General features: G+C 44.0%; 1 pseudogene across 1 annotated transcript in view; it reads left to right on the top strand.

The window, feature by feature from the left end:
* Positions 1 to 20,364, top strand: part of LOC311136410 (dystrophin-related protein 2-like) — a 40,496-nt pseudogene that overhangs the window by 18,720 nt on the left and 1,412 nt on the right. The window contains exons 3-20 of the transcript XR_014615434.1: positions 9,291 to 9,471; positions 11,331 to 11,487; positions 13,617 to 13,725; positions 13,902 to 14,164; positions 14,475 to 14,621; positions 14,836 to 14,914; positions 15,056 to 15,116; positions 15,320 to 15,381; positions 15,480 to 15,554; positions 15,663 to 15,882; positions 16,641 to 16,726; positions 17,008 to 17,165; positions 18,363 to 18,529; positions 18,619 to 18,730; positions 18,828 to 18,964; positions 19,079 to 19,144; positions 19,999 to 20,046; positions 20,186 to 20,317. The product of XR_014615434.1 is annotated as a dystrophin-related protein 2-like (transcript). The remainder of the gene's footprint in view (positions 1 to 9,290; positions 9,472 to 11,330; positions 11,488 to 13,616; positions 13,726 to 13,901; positions 14,165 to 14,474; positions 14,622 to 14,835; positions 14,915 to 15,055; positions 15,117 to 15,319; positions 15,382 to 15,479; positions 15,555 to 15,662; positions 15,883 to 16,640; positions 16,727 to 17,007; positions 17,166 to 18,362; positions 18,530 to 18,618; positions 18,731 to 18,827; positions 18,965 to 19,078; positions 19,145 to 19,998; positions 20,047 to 20,185; positions 20,318 to 20,364) is intronic.

Here is a 20,364-nt window from a genome sequence, read left to right as displayed (position 1 = left end):
CACAACATCTAACCTATCCTATAAGTCCCAATTTCTGATCTTCTGATCGAAAAGACATAGGCCGGAAATTCAATTCACACACATTCCTGGCCTGTATTTGGCCATTTAGCCTGCTGGCACAGCCGTTCTGTATCCTCAGCCGGGGAGCTTGCTTGTCAAGAACAGATCTGCCTCTTTTGCGTTGTCAAACGTACGTGTTGATCCCTCGACTGTCACCTTAAACCGGGCTGGGAAGAGGAATCCATATCGGATGTTGGCCGCCCTGCATTTGTTGCGTACCTCATCATACTCTTTCCGTTGGTTCCTCACCTCCAAGGTAAGATCTGGGTAGAAAGACACCCTGGCTCCGTTGTAGTTAAGGGGGAACTTTTGACTAGCCAGCTTGAGGATGAGATCCCTGGTGTGGGGATAGTGCAGCCTTACAATGAATGGCCTTGGTGGCCCGCCCTTGGCCGGCTTCGTTGCCTGTGCTCTGTGTGCGCGGTCGATCAGGATGGCCGTTTTGAAGTGTTCACTCCACAGCAATGCCGGTATCAGCTCCGAGACAAATTCAGTGGGTTTCCCTTTCTCCGTGTCCTCCTGGATCCCACATATTCGGATGTTCTGGCGTCTTGAATGCGACTCGAGCATTTCCAGTCGGGCCTTCAGGGTTTTGTTGTCATTTTTGAGCGTTGCGCACTGTTTCTCTATGTCCTGTAGCCTGGCCTCGTGATCGATTGTCGTCTGCTCAACCTCGTGCACCCTTCCCTTAGTTGCCTTCACAGTTTCGGCCAAAGTCCCAATACTCTTTGAGATATCAGCCAACCTTGTGTCCACCTTCTTGCTTAGTGCGTTTATGGCAGCCAGTATGTCACTTTGAGTAGGATCTGTGGGGAACTCTTGGGAGCTAGCCTCTTCAGCTAGCTCCTCGTGGGTCGGCGACGTTGAAATTGGTTCGTTGTCTGTCTCATTCCAATTATCTTGTTTAGCGCCCCCTTTTTTGTTGCCTTTTCCCTTTGTCATATTTGTTTGAAGTTATAGGTTGTGAGAGGTTAAGATAAATATTAATTTGTTTCAAAATTGAGCGGAGCTCTAGCAATGCACGTCTACTCCATAGCACGCTCTCTAGCGCCCCCCGCTATCATCTCTTATGACCAAAAGGAACTTCTGGACATCAGAACAGCGATTACTCACCTCGCACTGGACGACGATAATATAGAGCTGGCGGGATTTTCCATGCATCGGCAGGACAGAGAAGCTACGTCTGGTAAGACAAAGTGCAGCGGTGTGTGTCTATTTGTCAATAACAGCTGGTGCGCGATGTCTAATATTAAAGTAGTCTCGAGGTATTGCTCGCCTGAGGTAGAGTACCTTATGATAAGCTGTAGACCACACTATCTACCAAGAGTTCTGTCATCTACAGTTGAAGTCGGAAGTTTACATACACTTAAGTTGGAGTCATTAAAACTGGTTTTTCAACCACTCCACAAATTTCTTGTTAACAAACTATAGTTTTGGCAAGTCGGTTAGGACATTTACTTTGTGAATGACACAAGTAATTTTTCCAACAATTGTTTACAGACAGATTATTTCACTTATAATTCACTGTATCACAATTCCAGTGGGTCAGAAGTTTACATACACTAAGTTGACTGTGCCTTTAAACAGCTTGGAAAATTCCAGAAAATTATGACATGGCTTTAGAAGCTTCTGATAGGCTAATTGACATCATTTGAGTCAATTGGAGGTGTAACTGTGGATTTATTTCAAGGCCTACCTTCAAACTCAGTGCCTCTTTGCTTGACATCATGGGAAAATCAAAAGAAATCAGCCAATTTTTTGTAGACCTCCACAAGTCTGGTTCCAAATGCCTGAGGATACCACGTTCATCTGTACAAACAATAGTACGCAAGTATAAACACCATGGGACCACGCAGCTGTCATACCGCTCAGGAAGGAGACGCGTTTTGTCTCCTAGAGATTAACGTACTTTGGTGCGAAAAGTGCAAATCAATACCAGAACAACGGCAAAGGACTTTGTGAAGATGCTGGAGGAAACAGGTACAAAAGTATCTACAGTAAAACAAGTCCTATATCGACATAACCTGAAAGGTCGCTCAGCAAGGAAGAAGGCACTGCTCCAAAACCGCCATAAAAGAGACAGACTACGGTTTGCAACTGCATATGAGGACAAAGATCGTACTTTTTGGAGAAATGTCCTCTGGTCTGATGAAACAAAAATATAACTGTTTGGCCATAATGACCATCATTATGTTTGGAGGAAAAAGGGGGTCCTTGCAAGCCAAAGAACACCATCCCAACTGTGAAGCACGGGGGTGGCAGCTTCATGCTGTGAGGGTGTTTTGCTGCAGGAGGGACTGGTGCACTTCACAAAATAGATGGTATCATGAGGAAGGAAAATTATGTGGATATATTGAAGCAACATCTCAAGACATCAGTCAGGAAGTTAAAGCTTGGTCGCAAATGGGTCTTCCAAATGGACAATGATCCCAAGCATACTTCCAAAGTTGTGGCAAAATGGCTTAAGGACAACAAAGTCAAGGTATTGGAGTGGCCATCACAAAGCCCTTACCTCAATCCTATAGAACATTTGTGGGCAGAACTGAAAAAGCGTGTGCGAGCAAGGAGGCCTACAAACCTTACTCAGTTACACCAGGAGGAATGGACCAAAATTCACCCAACTTATTGTGGGAAGCTTGTGAATTGCTACCCGAAACGTTTGACCCAAGTTAAACAATTTAAAGGCAACGCTCCAAATACTAATTGAGTGTATGTAAACTTCTGACCCACTGGGAATGTGATGAAAGAAATAAAAGCTGAAATAAATCATTCTCTCTACTATTATTCTGACATTTCACATTCTTAAAATAAAGTGGTGATCCTAACTGACCTAAGACAGGGAATTTTTACTAGGATTAAATGTCAGGAATTGTAAAAAACTGAGTTTAAATGTATTTGGCTAAGGTGTATGTAAACTTCCGACTTCAACTGTATATTATTCGTAGCCGTCTATTTACCACCACAAACCAATGCTGGCAGTAAAACCGCACTCAACGAGCTGTATAAGGCCATAAGCAAACAAGAAAATGCTCATCCAGAAGCGGCGCTCCTAGTGGCCGGGGACTTTAATGCAGGCAAACTTAAATCCGTTTTACCTCATTTCTACCAGCATCTCACATGTGCAACCAGAGGGAAGAAAACTAGACCATGTTTACTCCACACACAGAGACGCATACAAAGCTCTCCCTCGCCCTCCATTTGGCAAATCTGACCATAATTCTATCCTCCAGATTCCTGCTTACAAGCAAAAACTAAAGCAGGAAGTACCAGTGACTCACTCAATACGGAAGTGGTCAGATGACACCGATGCTACGCTACAGGACTGTTTTGCTAGCACAGACTGGAATATGTTCCGGGATTCATCCAATGGCATTGAGGAGTATACCATCTCAGTCATCGGCTTCATCAATAAGTGCATCGACGACGTCGTCCCCACAGTGACCGTACGTACATATCCCAACCAGAAGCCATGGATTACAGACAACATCCGCATCGAGCTAAAGGCTAGAGCTGCCGCTTTCAAGGAGCGGGACACTAATCCGGACACTTATAAGAAATCCCGCTACGCCCTCAGACGAACCATCAAACAGGCAAAGCATCAATACAGGATTAAGATTGAATCCTACTACACCGGCTCTGACGCTCGTAAGATGTGGCTGGGCCTGAAAACTATTAAGGACTACCAAGGGAAACCCAGCCGCGAGCTGCCCAGTGACGCCAGCCTACCAGATGAGCTAAATGCCTTTTCTGCTCGCTTCGAGGCAAGCAACACTGAAGCATGCATGAGAGCACCAGCTGTTCCGGACGACTGCGTAATCACGCTCTCCGTAGCCGATGTGAGCAAGACCTTTAAACAGGTCAACATTCACAAAGCCGTGGGGCCAGACAGATTACCAGGATGTGTACTCAAAGAGTGCGCAGACCAACTGGCAAGTGTCTTCACTGACATTTTCAACCTCTCCCTGACCGAGTCTGTAATACCTACATGTTTCAAGCAGACCACCATAGTCCCTGTGCCCAGGGAAGCAAAGGTAACCTGCCTAAATGACTACCGACCTGTAGTACTCACGCCAGTAGCCATGAAGTGCTTTGAAAGGCTGGTCATGGCTCACATCAACAGCATCATCCCAGATACCCTAGACCCACTCCAATTCGCATATCGCTCCAACAGATCCACAGATGACGCAATCTCAATCGCAGTCCACACTGCCCTTTCCCACCTGGACAAAAGGTTCACCTATGTGAGAATGCTGTTCATTGACTACAGCTCAGCATTCAACACCATAGTGCCCACAAAGCTCATCACTAAGCTAAGGACACTGGGACTAAACACCTCCCTCTGCAACTGGATCCTGGACTTCCTGACGGGCCGCCCCCAGGTGGTAAGGGTAGGCAACAACACGTCTGCCACGCTGATCCTCAACACTGTGACCCCTCAGGGGTGCGTGCTTAGTCCCCTCCTGTTTTCCCTGTTCACCCATGACTGCGTGGCCAAACACAACTCCAACACCATCATAAAGTTTGCTGACGACACAACAGTGGTAGGCCTGATCACCGACAATGATGAGATAGCCTATAGGGAGGAGGTGAGAGGCCTGGCGGTGTGGTGCCAGGACAACAACCTCTCCCTCAATGTGAGCAAGACAAAGGAGCTGATCGTAGACTACAGGAAAAGGCGGGCCGAACAGACCCCCATTAACATCGACGGGGCTGTAGTGGAGCGGGTCGAGAGTTTCAAGTTCCTTGGTGTCCACATCACCAACAAACTATCATGGTCCAAACACACCAAGACAGTCGTGAAGAGGGCACGACAACACTTTTTCCCCCTCAGGAGACTGAAAAGATTTGGCATGGGTCCCCAGATCCTCAAAAAGTTATAGAGCTGCACCATCGAGAGCATCCTGACTGGTTGCATTACCACCTGGTATGGCAACTGCTCAGCATCTGACTGTAAGGCGCTACAGAGGGTAGTGCGTATGGCCCAGTACATCACTGGGGCCAAGCTTCCTGCCATCCAGGACCTGTATACTAGGCGGTGTCAGAGGAAAGCTCCAAAAATAGTCAAAGACTCCAGTCACCCAAGCCATAGACTGTTCTCTCTGCTACCGCACGGCAAGCGGTACCGGAGTGCCAGGTCCAAAGGGCTCCTTAACAGCTTCTACCCCCAAGCCATAAGACTGCTGAACAATTAATTAAATGGCCACCCGGACTATTTACATTGACCCCCCCCCCCCATTTGTTTTTACACTGCTGCTACCCGCTGTCTATTATCTATGCATAGTCACTTTACCCCTACCTACATGTACAAATTACCTCGACTAACCTGTACGCCCGCACATTGACTCGGTACAGGTACCCCCTGTATATAGCCTCGTTATTTTTATTTTATTGTGTTACTTTTTATTATTATTTACTTTAGTTTATTAAATATTTTCTTAACTCTTTCTTGAACTGCATTGTTGGTTAAGGCCTTGTAAGTAAACATTTAACGGTAAGGTCCACACCTGTTGTATTCGCTGCATGTGACAAATTAAGTTTGATTTGATTTGACCTGACTGCATTTCGGAGTAGTAACCTATTTTAGTGGGCAAATGCTCTCCTTCAATGGCCACTGGTACGCTGGAGAAGTGTGCTCTTCACGGATGAATCCCGAGCAGATGGCGTCGTGTGGGTGAGCGGTTTGCTGATGTCAACGTTGTGAACCGAGTGCCCCATGGTTGTGGTGGGGTTATGGTATGGGCAGGCATAAGCTGCAGACAACCAACACAATTGCATTTTACCGATTTTGGCTTTTTGAATGCACATGACGAATGCACATGACGAGATCCTGAGGCCCATTGTCGTGCCATTCATCCGCCGCCATCACCTCATGTTTCAGCATGATAATGCACGGCCCCATGTTGCAAGGATCTGTACACAATTCCTGTAAGCTGAAAATGTCCCAGTTCTTCCATGGCCTGCATACTCACCAGACATGTCTCCCATTTTGCATTTTTGGGATGCTCTGGATCGATGTGTACAACAGCGTGTTCCAGTTCCCGCCAATATCCAGCAACTTCGCACAGCCATTGAAGAGGAGTGGGACAACATTCCACAGGCCACAATCAACAGCCTGATCAACTCTATGCGAAGGAGATGTGTCTCGCTGCATGAGGTGGTCACACCAAATACTGACTGGTTTTCTGATCCATGCCCCTACCTTTTTTTAAAAGGTATTTGTGACCAACAGATGCATATCTGTATTCCCAGTCATTTATTTCAATTGACTGATTTCCTTAAATAAGCTGTAACTCAGTCAAATCTTTGAAATTGTTGCATGTTTTGAGTTTGCGAGAAAGGCATTTCACTGTACTTGTGCATGTGACATTGAAACTTGAAATGTTGCGTTTATATTTTTGTTCAGTGTATATACAGTGGGGGGAAAAAGTATTTAGTCAGCCACCAATTGTGCAAGTTCTCCCACTTAAAAAGATGAGAGAGGCCTGTAATTTTCATCATAGGTACACGTCAACTATGACAGACAAATTGAGAAAAGAAAATTCAGAAAATCACATTGTAGGATTCTTTAATGAATTTATTTGCAAATTATGGTGGAAAATAAGTATTTGGTCACCTACAAACAAGTATTAATGGCACCTGTTTGAACTTGTTATCAGTATAAAAGACACCTGTCCACAACCTCAAACAGTCACACTCCAAACTCCACTATGGCCAAGACCAAATAGCTGTCAAAGGACACCAGAAACAAAATTGTAGACCTGCACCAGGCTGGGAAGACTGAATCTGCAATAGGTAAGCAGCTTGGTTTGAAGAAATCAACTGTGGGAGCAATTATTAGGAAATGTAAGACATACAAGACCACTGATAATCTCCCTCGATCTGGGGCTCCACGCAAGATCTCACCCCGTGGGGTCAAAATGATCACAAGAACGGTGAGCAAAAATCCCAGAACCACACGGGGGGACCTAGTGAATGACCTGCAGAGAGCTGGGACCAAAGTAACAAAGCCTACCATCAGTAACACACTACGCCGCCAGGGACTCAAATCCTGCAGTGCCAGACGTGTCCCCCTGCTTAAGCCAGTACATGTCCAGGCCCGTCTGAAGTTTGCTAGAGTGCATTTGGATGATCCAGAAGAGGATCGGGAGAATGTCATATGGTCAGATGAAACCAAAATAGAACTTTTTGGTAAAAACTCAACTCGTCGTGTTTGGAGGACAAAGAATGCTGAGTTGCATCCAAAGAACACCATACCTACTGTGAAGCATGGGGGTGGAAACATCATGCTTTGGGGCTGTTTTTCTGCAAAGGGACCAGGACGACTGATCCGTGTAAAGGAAAGAATGAATGGGGCCATGTATCGTGAGATTTTGAGTGAAACCCTCCTTCCATCAGCAAGGGCATTGAAGATGAAACGTGGCTGGGTCTTTCAGCATGACAATGATCCCAAACACACCACCCGGGCAACGAAGGAGTGGCTTCGTAAGAAGCATTTCAAGGTCCTGGAGTGGCCTAGCCAGTCTCCAGATCTCAACCCCATAGAAAATCTTTGGAGGGAGTTGAAAGTCCGTGTTGACAGCGACAGCCCCAAAACATCACTGCTCTAGAGGAGATCTGCATGGAGGAATGGGCCAAAATACCAGCAACAGTGTGTGAAAACCTTGTGAAGACTTACAGAAAACATTTGACCTGTGTCATTGCCAACAAAGGGTATATAACAAAGTATTGAGAAACTTTTGTTATTGACCAAATACTTATTTTCCACCATAATTTGCAAATAAATTCATTAAAAATCCTACAATGTGATTTGTCTGTCATAGTTGACGTGTACCTATGATGAAAATTACAGGCCTCTCTCATCTTTTTAAGTGGGAGAACTTGCACAATTGGTGGCTGACTAAATACTTTTTTTCCCCACTTTATTTAAAATGTTGTAAGTATTAAGATAAATATTTGTGGACATTATTTTTAGAGTGTCCCGTCTTTCAAGAATCCCTGCGCTCTAAAACAGCACCATTTTCTCTCAGCCTCATAGCAAAATGTGTAAAATAGTATGAGATTCGCTATAATACTGCACATTTTTCTTTCAGCCCAGAGGACATTTCTCCAAAAAGTACAATCTTTGTCCCCATGTGCAGTTGCAAACCGTAGTCTGGCTTTTCTATGGCCGTTTTGGGGCTTCTTCCTTGCTGAGCAGCCTTTCAGGTTATGTCGATATAGGACTCATTTTACTGTAGCTAAAGATACTTTTGTACCGGTTTCCTCCAGCATCTTCACAAGGTCCTTTGCTGTTGTTCTGGGATTGATTTGCACTTTTTGCACCAAAGTACATTCATCTCTACGATACAGAACTCGTCTCCTTCCTGAGCGGTATGACATCTGCGTGGTCCCATGGTGTTTAAACTTGCGTACTATTGTTTGTACAGATGAACGTGGTACCTTCAGGCGTTTGGAAATTGCTCCCAAGGATGAACCAGACTTGTGGAGGTCTACAATTTATTTTCTGAGGTCTTGGCTGATTTCTTTTGATTTGCCCATGATGTCAAGCAGGCACTGAGTTTGAAGGTAGGCCTTGAAATACATCCACAGGTACACCTACAATTGACTCAAATGATGTCAATTAGCCTATCAGAACCTTCTAAAGCCATGACATCATTTTCTGGATTTTTCCAAGCTGTTTAACGGCACAGTCAACTTAGTGTATGTACATTTCTGACCCACTGGAATTGTGATACAGTGAATTATAAGTGAAATAATCTGTCTGTAAACAATTGTTGGAAAAATTACTTGTGTCATGCACAAAGTAGATGTCCTAACCGACTTGCCAAACTATAGTTGATTAACAAGAAATTTGTGGTGTGGTTGAAAAACAAGTTTTAATGACTCCAACCTAAGTGTATGTAAACTTCCGACTTCAACTGTAGGTCAAATTAAGATCCTACATATGTAGCGCTAGAGAGCATGACTCCCAGTATGCAGTAATGCCAAGTCTCATAGATTTGGCACAAGACACAGAATTTTTGCCTTATTTGCAGTGACACATCTTCCTGTAGTGTGTACAGTGGCTCAGTCAGGATCACAACCATGCATAAAGGTTTGAACAGATACAGTATATAGTTTGCAGGAATAAATCACTTGAAGATTTAGTCCGTTTTTTGTCTACATTTGCTGTCTATTTTTTTGTATTGTAATGGCCATCTGTCATGTGTACCTGCTTGTGTCTCATCTAGCTCGGGGACGCCTCTCCATGCCACAGTGTCAGTGTGAGCCACAGCCCCACCCTGGGGTTCCGAGGGACCAGGAGTGGGCCAGAGACGGCAGAGGACCATCCAGCCAGCAGGGAAGGCAGTGTGAAGACTGTGAGATGTGTCTGCGGTGTAGGAAAGTCCAATACAGTCCTCATAACACCAGGTAGGACTGTGCAGAGGCAGGATTTGTGTATAATGAATTATTCCTAATGCTTGGAAAGAAGTGTATAGCACTGGGCAGAAAGGATGTATTTCTGTTGACGGGCCCTGTCTGAAATGTTATCGTTAGCCTTGGGTCTGCAGAAACCACACATACTTAGTATGAACTTTGTATGTAATGTATGTAATGTATTGTGCATGAATGTGTTTTCATAATATTATTATTTTTTTTGTCATTTAGCAGACGCTCTTATCCAGAGCGACTTACAGGAGCAATTAGGGTTAAGTGCCTTGCTCAAGGGCACATCGACAGATTTTTCACCTAGTCGGCTCGGGTATTAGAACCAGCGACCTTTCGGTTACTGGCACTATGCTCTTAACCACTAAGCTACCTGCCGCCCATGTATGAGTTGAGTCTTAATATGAGCATGAGTCCACGAAGAGCATGTTTATTTGTGCAGTGTGTGTGTGTGTGTGTGTGTGTGTGTGTTATGCCTGTCCATGTGTGTATGTCTTGTGTACGCTGATGCGAGGACTGATGTTTCTGGGTTAATTATTACACAAGGTAAGCCAGTCAAGCGGCAGGAGAGAGATGCAACCCTGCATTTCCCCAGGCATTAATTTTCAGCTTCCATACAGAACAACCCATTTTTCTTTTTCTGTGATGCCAGTAGAAGTCAAACACAACTCTGATAGTTTGAAGGATGCATTTGTGTGATGGTAAAATAATTTTAAATTGCTTGTGGTTGTTTATTTTGCTTAACAAGCGGTTTGAGATTCTGTCCGTTATGAAAAGCGCTATAAACGTTCAATAAATTATTATAATTATTATAATAGATATTTACTCCACAAAATCCTTAACTGTGGTGTGTTTTCTTTAACAAATGTGTTGTGATGTGCCATTCTAGATGTATTTATATCATGTGACTTCTGTTAATTTAGCCCCTGACTTTCTGGACCTGTGTCTGTGGCTCTGTTTTGTCAATTCCATTTTCCTGTTTGCTTACGGTTTACAATTTTAGTAAATTGCTACTTGTGTGCCGTGTTGTTTTTGTCGCTGCCGAGGAGAGTGGAACTCATTGAACCAGGGAGAATTCTATGGAGAGCGGGGGAAATTAGTGCTAACCCACAGCTTATCTCCCAGGCTTTAATTAGCACATGAACCATGAAGGGACCCCCACTGACTCTCACAGCACTTAATAGACAGGCTGGATTTAGCATTTTAATTTCTGGTGTTGACGTTGAACTGACAGAAAGTAGACGTTGCTCTGAATCATAGATAACGCAGAGGGAAACATGCCCTGCAAGAATGTTACTTGTCATTACCATGTTGGATTGTGCGTTTGAGGGTTCCCTCGTTCAGACTGCTGGGCTCAGAAGTGGCCTCTGGCAGGGCATTGATTGACTCTGGAGGCTGAGGTCAGGTCAGGGATCACTGATGGACTCTAGGGCATATTTGGCAGAATCTCAATTGCATACTCCTCGCGTCCTCTCTCCTCGCCTCCTTCTCAAAACCCATTGGAGGAGAAGTTCACCTCTGGCTTTCTCATCCAATGGGTTTTGAGAAGGAGGCGAGGAGAGAGGAGCGAGGATGCGAGGTTTATGCAATTGAGATTCTCGCACTGTGCTGATAGGCCTTGATGGAGAGTATGGTCTGGTGCGGTGTTATGAGGAAGTCAGTACAGTACATTTGAAACACATCCATTAATTTTTAACCATCCACACATAAAGATCTCCCACTTTCAAACTTTTCACATATTTTGGAATGATTTGTGAGAAAAATGCTGTATTTACTCAACATTTAACAATGTATATACGATTAGTGATTGTCTGTGTTTCAAAATGTATTTCCTATCCACACAGTGTAGGACTGGAGACTCTCTCAGACATTAATGAGAGGCTACAGCGTTCGTTACAGGACATCATTGATTGGCTATCTGTGAAGGATGAGGAGCTATCTGACAGTTTGCCTTTACATGGAGATATAACAAGCTACAAGCATCAGAGTGAGGTACATCAGGTAGGCCAAAACAATCTAGAAGATATACATTTTATTTGTTTGACTTTTATTGTGTATTTATTGCAGGATATGTACACAACAGACGTGCCATATATAAATCAAATACGAGCATAATAATGGCCTTGTACAGTTATTTTACATTAAGCCATTGTTTATGGGGTGGTTGGCAAGAATGGTTTAGATGATCTTTAAATGCCCATGCAAAATCATCTCTACAGTCTTTGACGTCTGTCAGTTGTACTGAATCGCAAACTCCCAATGCATGCAATGTATGAAATGTAGTCCAAGTGAAATTATAAATAGAGAGAGAGTACTTCAACCCACATTATGATGTAGTCTGAAAGTATTGTCATTGGAAATCAACACAGATTCAGTCTGGAGCCTGAGCTTGTGAATATTTCTTCTCTTGTTTGCTCCTGGCTATATTTGCCAGTCCACAGAGGTCTGTTATCTAATTCAGTTACAAGGGAGAAAAAAACAAGATATTCAGTGTCTTATGTATAGGGTAGTACATTTTACATTTACATTTTAGTCATTTAGCAGACGCTCTTATCCAGAGCGACTTACAGTTAGTGAGTGCATACATTTTCATACTGGCCCCCCGTGGGAAACGAACCCACAACCCTGGCGTTGCAAGCGCAATGCTCTACCAACTGAACTACAGGGAACTAGCCCCCTGGGGAAACTAGCCCCTCCCCACAAGATACCACCAAATTATTTTCCCAACACTTTCCCTGGCTGTCACTGTTCTTGCTGAACGAAAAATGTCCTCTGTGTCATCACAACTTTTGGAGATATTTCAACAAAACGATTTAGTGGTAAGTTGATTTTAAAAAATGAAATGTATTCCAATGAAGTTAGATCTATATATATTTTTTAAATATACAAGTAGGAAAGCCTTAAAATAAGTAATCCACTTGTTTAGAGAGAAAAATTGGGCTACTAGGCTACTAGGGGGTAACTGGCCCCTGGGGGCGATTTACCCCTTTATGGTTATGAATGTGTTTCTACCTGTCATTTAGACAATGACTAGCCCAGTTAGTGCTAGTTTATGCTAACTTGCTAGCTAGCAACTTCACTAGCAGTAAATGCTAGCCAGCTAGCTAGTTAGCATAAGCTGCTAGGAGTGCTAGCTAGCAATCTTACTACCAGATCGTTTGAGGTAAAATACATAAAAAAATATAACGTAACTTCATTTCAGTTGTAAATGTTTCCACTAGTGACTGATAGCTTTACAGTTAATGCAACTTTATAGCATTTTAGCAATTTTACACAGCATTTTATGTCATATAGCTAGATAGCTATCTATGTTTTTAAGAGAGAGCTTTTCAATTGGCATCTCTCCCCCTGTTTTCAGTCACAGGTGGGGATTAGGTGTGAGCAGTGCAGGAGGTGGGCTCATGAGCTTTATTTGTGACCTACAGGTACAAATTAGAATCGTGCAATAGCAGAGCATAAGAGAGTTGCCACATCAATGTTACACTGAGTTAATTAGTTAAGTTATTGTTATTAAATGTTATTTTCCAATGTTATTTTATGTTATTATTTATATTCCATTCCAATATTATATTCCAATGATTAAAAAAAAAAAGATTTAAAAACAACTATAATGCAAAACCTTTTGCTCCTGAATGTCATTTTAAAGACTGCTGGGATTTAAAATCTTGCATTATTCAAATCATATTTAGTGCAAATGTACATCATGGATTGTATGGAAAAGGGACAACAAAGAAAGAACAAAGGAAAATTAATGTGCAGGTGAGTTAAAAAGAGCGACTTTACATCAAACCAGCAGTTACCCTGGTACTTTATAAAAATGCCCCTTTTCTAAAAACAAAATTTCATGAATTAACAAAAAAAAGTGTAAACTGTAGCCATTTATTTCTTATAGTTTATTCGCCTAAGCATGACCTTCATCCACATACCAATTTTTTTCTCAAAACGTTGCATTTTTGTGTCCGCAATTAGATATTGTTCTTAGGGGGGGGGCTTGTTACACCCTAGTATCCTGCTCCAGTTTTCTGGTTTTATTAACGTTAAGTCTTGTTATGCTGCTATGTGCAGCACTTAACCCAGAGCAGATAGAATGATGATGGAACGGATGTCTGTTCTGTTGATCTCATCCGTAGGTTTTTGTTGAGGAGTTGAAGTCTCGGGGACCTTTTATTTACTCTGTGTTGGAGTCTGCTCAGGCCTTTCTGTCACAATGTGCCACTGTGGATCCAGATGACAACAAAGGTGGGGAAGTCAACAAGATATGGCAAACCCAATTATCAGATCGACAAGTTACGAAGTTAGTTATGTGTTCCTGGTTAGGAAGAAAATGCTTATCTCATAATTAGCTGAATCCTGATTTGTCATTGTCTCTCCAGTGAGATCTGCCCTTTCTGTTTCTCTGCATCTCCTGTCTGTAGACATGAGTACTCGGCAGCAGAGTGGCGGTCGCTGGGTGTGGAGGCAGGCTGCAGTGGCCGGAAACCTGTGGGAGAGTGTGATGTCACGCAGCGTTCAGCGCCACAAACACATGCAGTGTACTCTGGAGCGCCTCACAGAGCTACAGGGGGCCGTGGAGGAGCTGTGCCTGGACATGGAGCAGGCTGAGGGGGTGCAGGAGGCCTGGGGGCCCATAGGAGACCTCCTCGTTGACTCACTGCAGGACCACATCGATGCCACCAAGGTATGCAGGAATCAACAACACACAACCATTTTTGTTTTCCACTACTAAGGTCAATTTTTCTTTTCCATTATATAATGACTACTGAGCCGAACATGGAAAGTGAGCTGATATGCTCCAAATGCTTGGGCATAGAATAACAAAATTAGCAACTATGCTCTACACATTATATAGTTTGATCTATTCTAGATTGCTTTAGCAGCAGATACAGCACATTTGGTCAAAGACCCTATGTAGGCTACATACCAGGATATTGTGTTATGATTGGCAAATGGTTGCCATGTTAGTGACTGGTATGGCCTCTATGTTGTAGTTGTTCCAGGAGGAGCTGACTCAGGGTCAGGCGGGCATGAAGCATGTCAACCAGCTAGTCCACCAGCTGACCATCTCCAGTGTCCCCCTGTCAGAGGACAACACCCAGGGTCTGGAGCAACTCAACACCAGGTGGAAACTGCTGGAGGTACAAAAAACGGGAGTGGCTAAAATCCAATATGAGATTTTACAATGCTGATCTTCCCCTGGAAGCATGTTCTCCAGCAGTCTAATTTTCCCATCACTTTTCTAAAGCCTCTTGATGTCAGATCCCATGTAGTATGTTACTCTGTCCCTGGGAATGTGCTGCAGCATGCTTAGAGATGTGTGTGCTGTAGTGTGTGTGTGTTTCCCTGTTGCAGGAGTCCACTGAGAAGAGGCTGAGGCATCTGCAGGATGCCCACAGAGACTTTGGGCCCAGGTCCCAGCATTTCCTCTCTGGTAAGGTGTTTCTCTCTCTCTCTGCTGGAGAACCCTCTCAGAACGCTGATTATATTTGCCATGCTGTGTGCCCTTGCTCTTCTGGTTACATTTGCCATGTTACATTATTGTGCTTGCTTGATTTACATTGTTTTATTTTAGGTTCAGTGCAGATTCCATGGGAACGTGCCATATCGCCCAACAAAGTGCCATACTACATTAAGTAAGCATAAATAAAAACACAAAAAATTTCTAAACCAGTGTGAAAAAATACCAGCCTTCCAGCACAAATACAAGTCTACCAGCATGTCACAACAACTTCCCTCTTTTCGTGACCCGTGTTCCAGTTTGTTTACTGTGACCACCATATTTACTGTGACCCCTGTCCCTCTACGTCTCTCTACATTTTACTCTCTCTCGCTACAGCCATCAAACCCAGACCACTTGTTGGGATCATCCACAGATGAAAGAGCTCTACCAGGCACTTGGTAAGACTGCAGAAAAATATCTGCATACACCTGATTGCAAGGATGCTTCCTATTATGGTGTTGATCTAAACATGCCCTTATTTACCATCTTTCCCCAGCTGATCTGAACAATATCAGGTTCTCTGCCTACAGAACAGCCATGAAGCTTCGACGTGTACAACAGGCCTTGAGATGTGAGTGTGTTACTGTGTCCGGTGGCCTGTAATAGTAATAGCCCCACTCAGTCACCGCAGCAGTAGTGTTACAGCTAGCACCCTTCTCCCTTTCCCCTCTACCCTCAGTGGACAAGCTGAGCCTTGGCTGTGTGGCAGCGGTGTTCCAGGGCCTGGGCTCGGGGTACAATGACCCCGTGGCGGACGCTCTGGAGGTTATGGATGTCCTGGAGGTCATCCATGCTCTGACCAGCCTGTACGAGCAGCTGCAGGAGAAACATGGCATCTTGCTCGACATCCCCCTCTGTGTGGACATGTGTCTCAACTGGCTGCTCAATGTATATGACAGGTCTGCCTAACCTTAACATAATCTTCTTTTTCTACTGTTTATTCCCCTTTTTGTCTATCCTTTAGCCCTTCCATTCCCAATCTCTATCTATTCCATAACAAATCCCTCTCTCACTCTGTCCCTTAAATATTTTCCCTCCCTCCCTCTCCATCTCTCTCTGCATCTTCCTCTCATCCTCTCTTCCTCTAAGAGACATCCTAGGTCAGCCCCACATCAGGGGTTGCTCTCTCTATCTTTTAGATCATTTAGCTACAGTACATCACTCTTAGCAGGGCTCCATGGATTAGCCATTCAGTTTAGTGAACAATATTCCCCAGGGCAACATCACCAACCAAGTATCAAATGAATATCCATTGTTGCGTGACAACACTCAGTTTGTGTGTGTGTGTTTTATACTGCGGCCTTTACGCTCTTGGGATAGCGTGCTATAGTCCCTGGGAGATTGTGTGTGTGTGTGTGTGTGTGTGTGGCTATAGATGCTTTCCTATGCACTTCAGCTGAGCGGCTAAAGGCCAATACAGTGAGTATAGCGCTCTGGGGCAAACACCTGGATATCTTATGAATGTGCGTGGATGTGCATTTGTGTGTGAGAAGGAGAGAGATAGTGAAGGTGCATTACTGAATTATCTCATGCTTAGATGGCAGTTGACTCCGTTGAGTAAAAATGTATACTGCTGTGAAAAAACATCCACCTCACCCCATACTGCGTGGTAATCAAACATTGAGATTTCCTATTTTTATCTCTCTGCACCCTCTAGTGGCCGTAATGGGCAGGTGAGAATCCTATCTTTCAAGACAGGACTGGTGTGCCTATGCAATGCTGACATTCAGGAGAAGTGCAAATGTAAGATGTGCTTTGTTACTGTATATGATGCATTTTCAATCAACCGTAACTTCCCTGTAGCTCAGTTGGTAGAGCATGGCGCTTGCAACGCCAGGGTTGTGGGTTTGTTTCCCACGGGGGGCCAGTATGAAAAATGTATGCACTCACTAACTGTAAGTCGCTCTGGATAAGAGTGTCTGCTAAAATGACGTAAATGTAAATAATCACCACAAGCAAGTTTAAGAGTACAGAGAAGTGTAGGTTGTCTCCTATATGTCCTGTCTGAGGAGAGGGTATGTTAGATCTGTTCTGGCAGGTGTCTGAGCCTGGTGGATGTGCTGATCAGCAACACCTCAGTGCCCTGCTCCAGGAGATAATCCAGATCCCAAGGCAGCTAGGAGAGGTGGCCGCCTTCGGAGGGAGCAATGTAGAGCCAAGCGTGGCCAGCTGCTTTCGCATGGTGAGCTAGGATTTACATTGGTCAAACTAGCTGCTATTGTTAAGTATAGCCCAAGGTTTTCCCCATCTAATTCCCTGTTATTGTGCAAGATTACAATAAGTAAAATCCAATCTGTGTTAAAAACTGATACTTGTCATTAAATTATATCCAATCTTGATATGTGATGTTGTTGATTATCAAAGTGGATTTTGAACATTCTTTATGCATCTGTAAGGTGCAATCTATTCCAAATAATGTGAGCAGCAGAGTAATGTCACAGAGGATTTGAGGTTGTTTATAAGTCTTTGAGAGTAGCTCTGAGACCATGGTGGAGACATGCAGATGCCTGATTAAACACTGTGAGCCCTATTCAACTAACCATCTATGATGACAGTTATGATAACTCAAACCATATAATGTTAAAAGCTAATGTCAAACATTAATGATAAATACTGAGACATCAATGCCTTGTTTCTGATAGGCTCTTTTAGATCAGCCAGTCATATGCTTCTGTTTCATCTTGACATGTCTGAGTGAGATTAGTAAACATTAAACTATTTCAAAGGGGTCATGGCATTTTAATAGGCTGTGTTAACTTATCTGAAAGGGCTAATTACCACAGGCTCTGTCACTCTGACCTTTTGCTATCTGTCAGCTTGTTTGTGTGGGCTTTACGGAGGTACTTATGTGTACATTGGGGTATTTGTGTACGTTGTGTGTATTTGTATGTGCACATGCATGTCTGTTTGTGTAGTAAATATGTGATTTGTCCTCTGGTATGTCTCCATGATAGAAGCAGTCCTTCACTCCAGTGGCATCGGGATGCTACTATAGTAGACAGGCTTTATCAGGCTCCACAGCTGTATTAGAGCACACCACTGGAACCCAAAAGGGAATGACAATTTAATTATGCAATTTCTCTCATCTAGGCCCTCAAGAAATGTAACATGGAGTGCCTTTCAAACCATTTTAATGAGAATTTAGTCCAGTAATGAACATTAGTGACTCATGAGGCTTTTCTTTAACATTTCTTATCATCAATGTCAGGAATTATTTCTGGCAATAAATGACTGTAAAGCGCCAGTAATTTGCTACAGCTCTACTTATTCAGTCTCTGAAGGGGACCAGCTGCCCTCAAGCTGCCAGAGAGCACGGCCCCTGCCTCGGGATCTCTGGTGGTCTCATGGTCCTCTTCTCCTCCCCACTGTGTGGCTGCAGGCTCCTGGGAAGACCTCCATCCAGCTGTCCCACTTCCTGGAGTGGATGAGCCTGGAGCCCCAGTCCGTGGTGTGGCTGCCCGTGCTGCAGCGAGTGGTCCAGGCAGAGAATGCGCAACACCAGGCCAAGTGCTCCATCTGCAAACAGTGTCCCATCAAAGGCTTCAGGTGAGCCACAGGGCCTCGACAGGGGAACTCCATTTCAACCATAAAGAGAATGTCAATAATGTTTAGGCTTTTAACTCATTTTCCCCCAGATACAGAAGCCTCAAGCAGTTCAATGTGGACATTTGTCAGAGCTGCTTCCTGTCCGGGCGTAGTACCAAGGCCAAGGCTTTAATTTACCCCATCATGGAGTACTACACCCCAGTAAGACTAATTATATTATGCCATACTACACCCAAGCATGGCTACAAGAATATTCCCATGGAATTGAAATGTACATTTTTTTCTGATCTCTGAACAGACCACCTCAGGGGAGAGGATGCGTGATTTTGCCAAAACACTGAAGAACAAGTTCAGATCAAAGCAGTACTTCAGCAAGCATCCCAAGAGGGGCTACCTGCCTGTACAGTCTGTCTTGAGGGCAGGGAGTGAGGAGACGTGAGTCCATATAATTAGTTCTAAAGCCTGGGAGGTCTTATGTGATGGCACATCCAGAGACTGTCAGCACAGATTGACTCCTGACTTTGATTGACATCTCTGTGCTTCCTTTAGGCCCAGCTCGTCCCCAAGGCTTCCCCACTCAGACACACACTTCAGGATTGAGCACTATGCCTGCAGGTATGAGTCAAGAAATCCTAATATAGCATCAGCCACCTGCTGCTGCCCATTAGCTGGGTAGACTTCACCCCGGGGGTGTTGGGTCAGGCTGAGTCAGAAAAGTGGGCCTGAAGCCTACCAGCGCTAGGGCCAGGAGGAGAGCACGTTGAAGGTCAGCAGGGTCGACAGAACCTTATAACCCAGTTTCTCAGGCAATGACTCCTGCAGCCTATATTTGGAACAGCTGGGCTGAGATCAGCAGCCTGCGCATAGTGAACACTACGTGCATACAAAGGCTATCCCCGGCACCGCTGTGTTTACTTCAACAAAGCAAGTATTATGTCAGCCACACATTTGTCAGTTTCTTTACTTCAATGTCAGGGAAGAAATCTCTAAAAACTTCTCTAGTAACTTCTTAATTTTAATCTGTACATTATCCATGCATGCAGTCTTTATCTGTCGCTACATTCTGCCCTCAGCAGCACTGCCCACGATGTGCCTTTTCTCTGAAATAATCTTCTCCACACAGATGAACATGATGCCACTAATGAGCATGGTGGAGTGGCGTGACTCCCTTATTTCGGCTTAATCATATTAAAACATTTAGTCTGGCATGTCCTCATTCTCTGCCAGATCATGTTTATAAAAATTTAAGCAACAAGTGAAGAAAGCACATAAATGTAATTCTGCCAAGGAAAGTGTCTACAGAAAAGCACAGAAGCCTGATTTAGGAGCAACAGTAGGAGCAACAGTTAAAGTGTTCCCCCTTGTAATGTTTAGACTGCTGCATTTGTACTTCTTGGAATTCCCTCCCATGATACATATTCCCTTTACCTCACAGTGAACTATGTTTTTACTGTCTGCTTCTGTTCAAGACTCGCTGAGATGGATGACCAGAACTGCTCCTTCTTCAATGAGAGCCTGTGAGTTTATCATATAAAGCTCTTACTTAATGATACGAAAAGATGAGACTGTGTCCTTAGAGAACATTACATTATCTTTACTCAGGTTTTCTCACATGTCCGCATAGTTCATTCTGTCCTTCCCTCTGTTAATGGCCAGGGATGAGGATCAGTACCTTGACCGCCTGGAGCAGGACTCCCTGGCCTCCTGTCATCATTACCTGGGTTATACAGGCTGTGAGACCCAGGATGAGCTGCAGAGGACACTGGCCATGCTGGAGAATGAGAACAGGTGAGAGGTCACTAACGCTCATGTCATTATCATTTCATGAGTGGTGA

Source organism: Coregonus lavaretus, assembly GCF_964263955.1.
Source record: "Coregonus lavaretus genome assembly, chromosome: 10".
NCBI classification, from domain to species: Eukaryota; Metazoa; Chordata; class Actinopteri; order Salmoniformes; family Salmonidae; genus Coregonus; species Coregonus lavaretus.
This window is presented reverse-complemented; position numbering and strand designations above follow the sequence as displayed.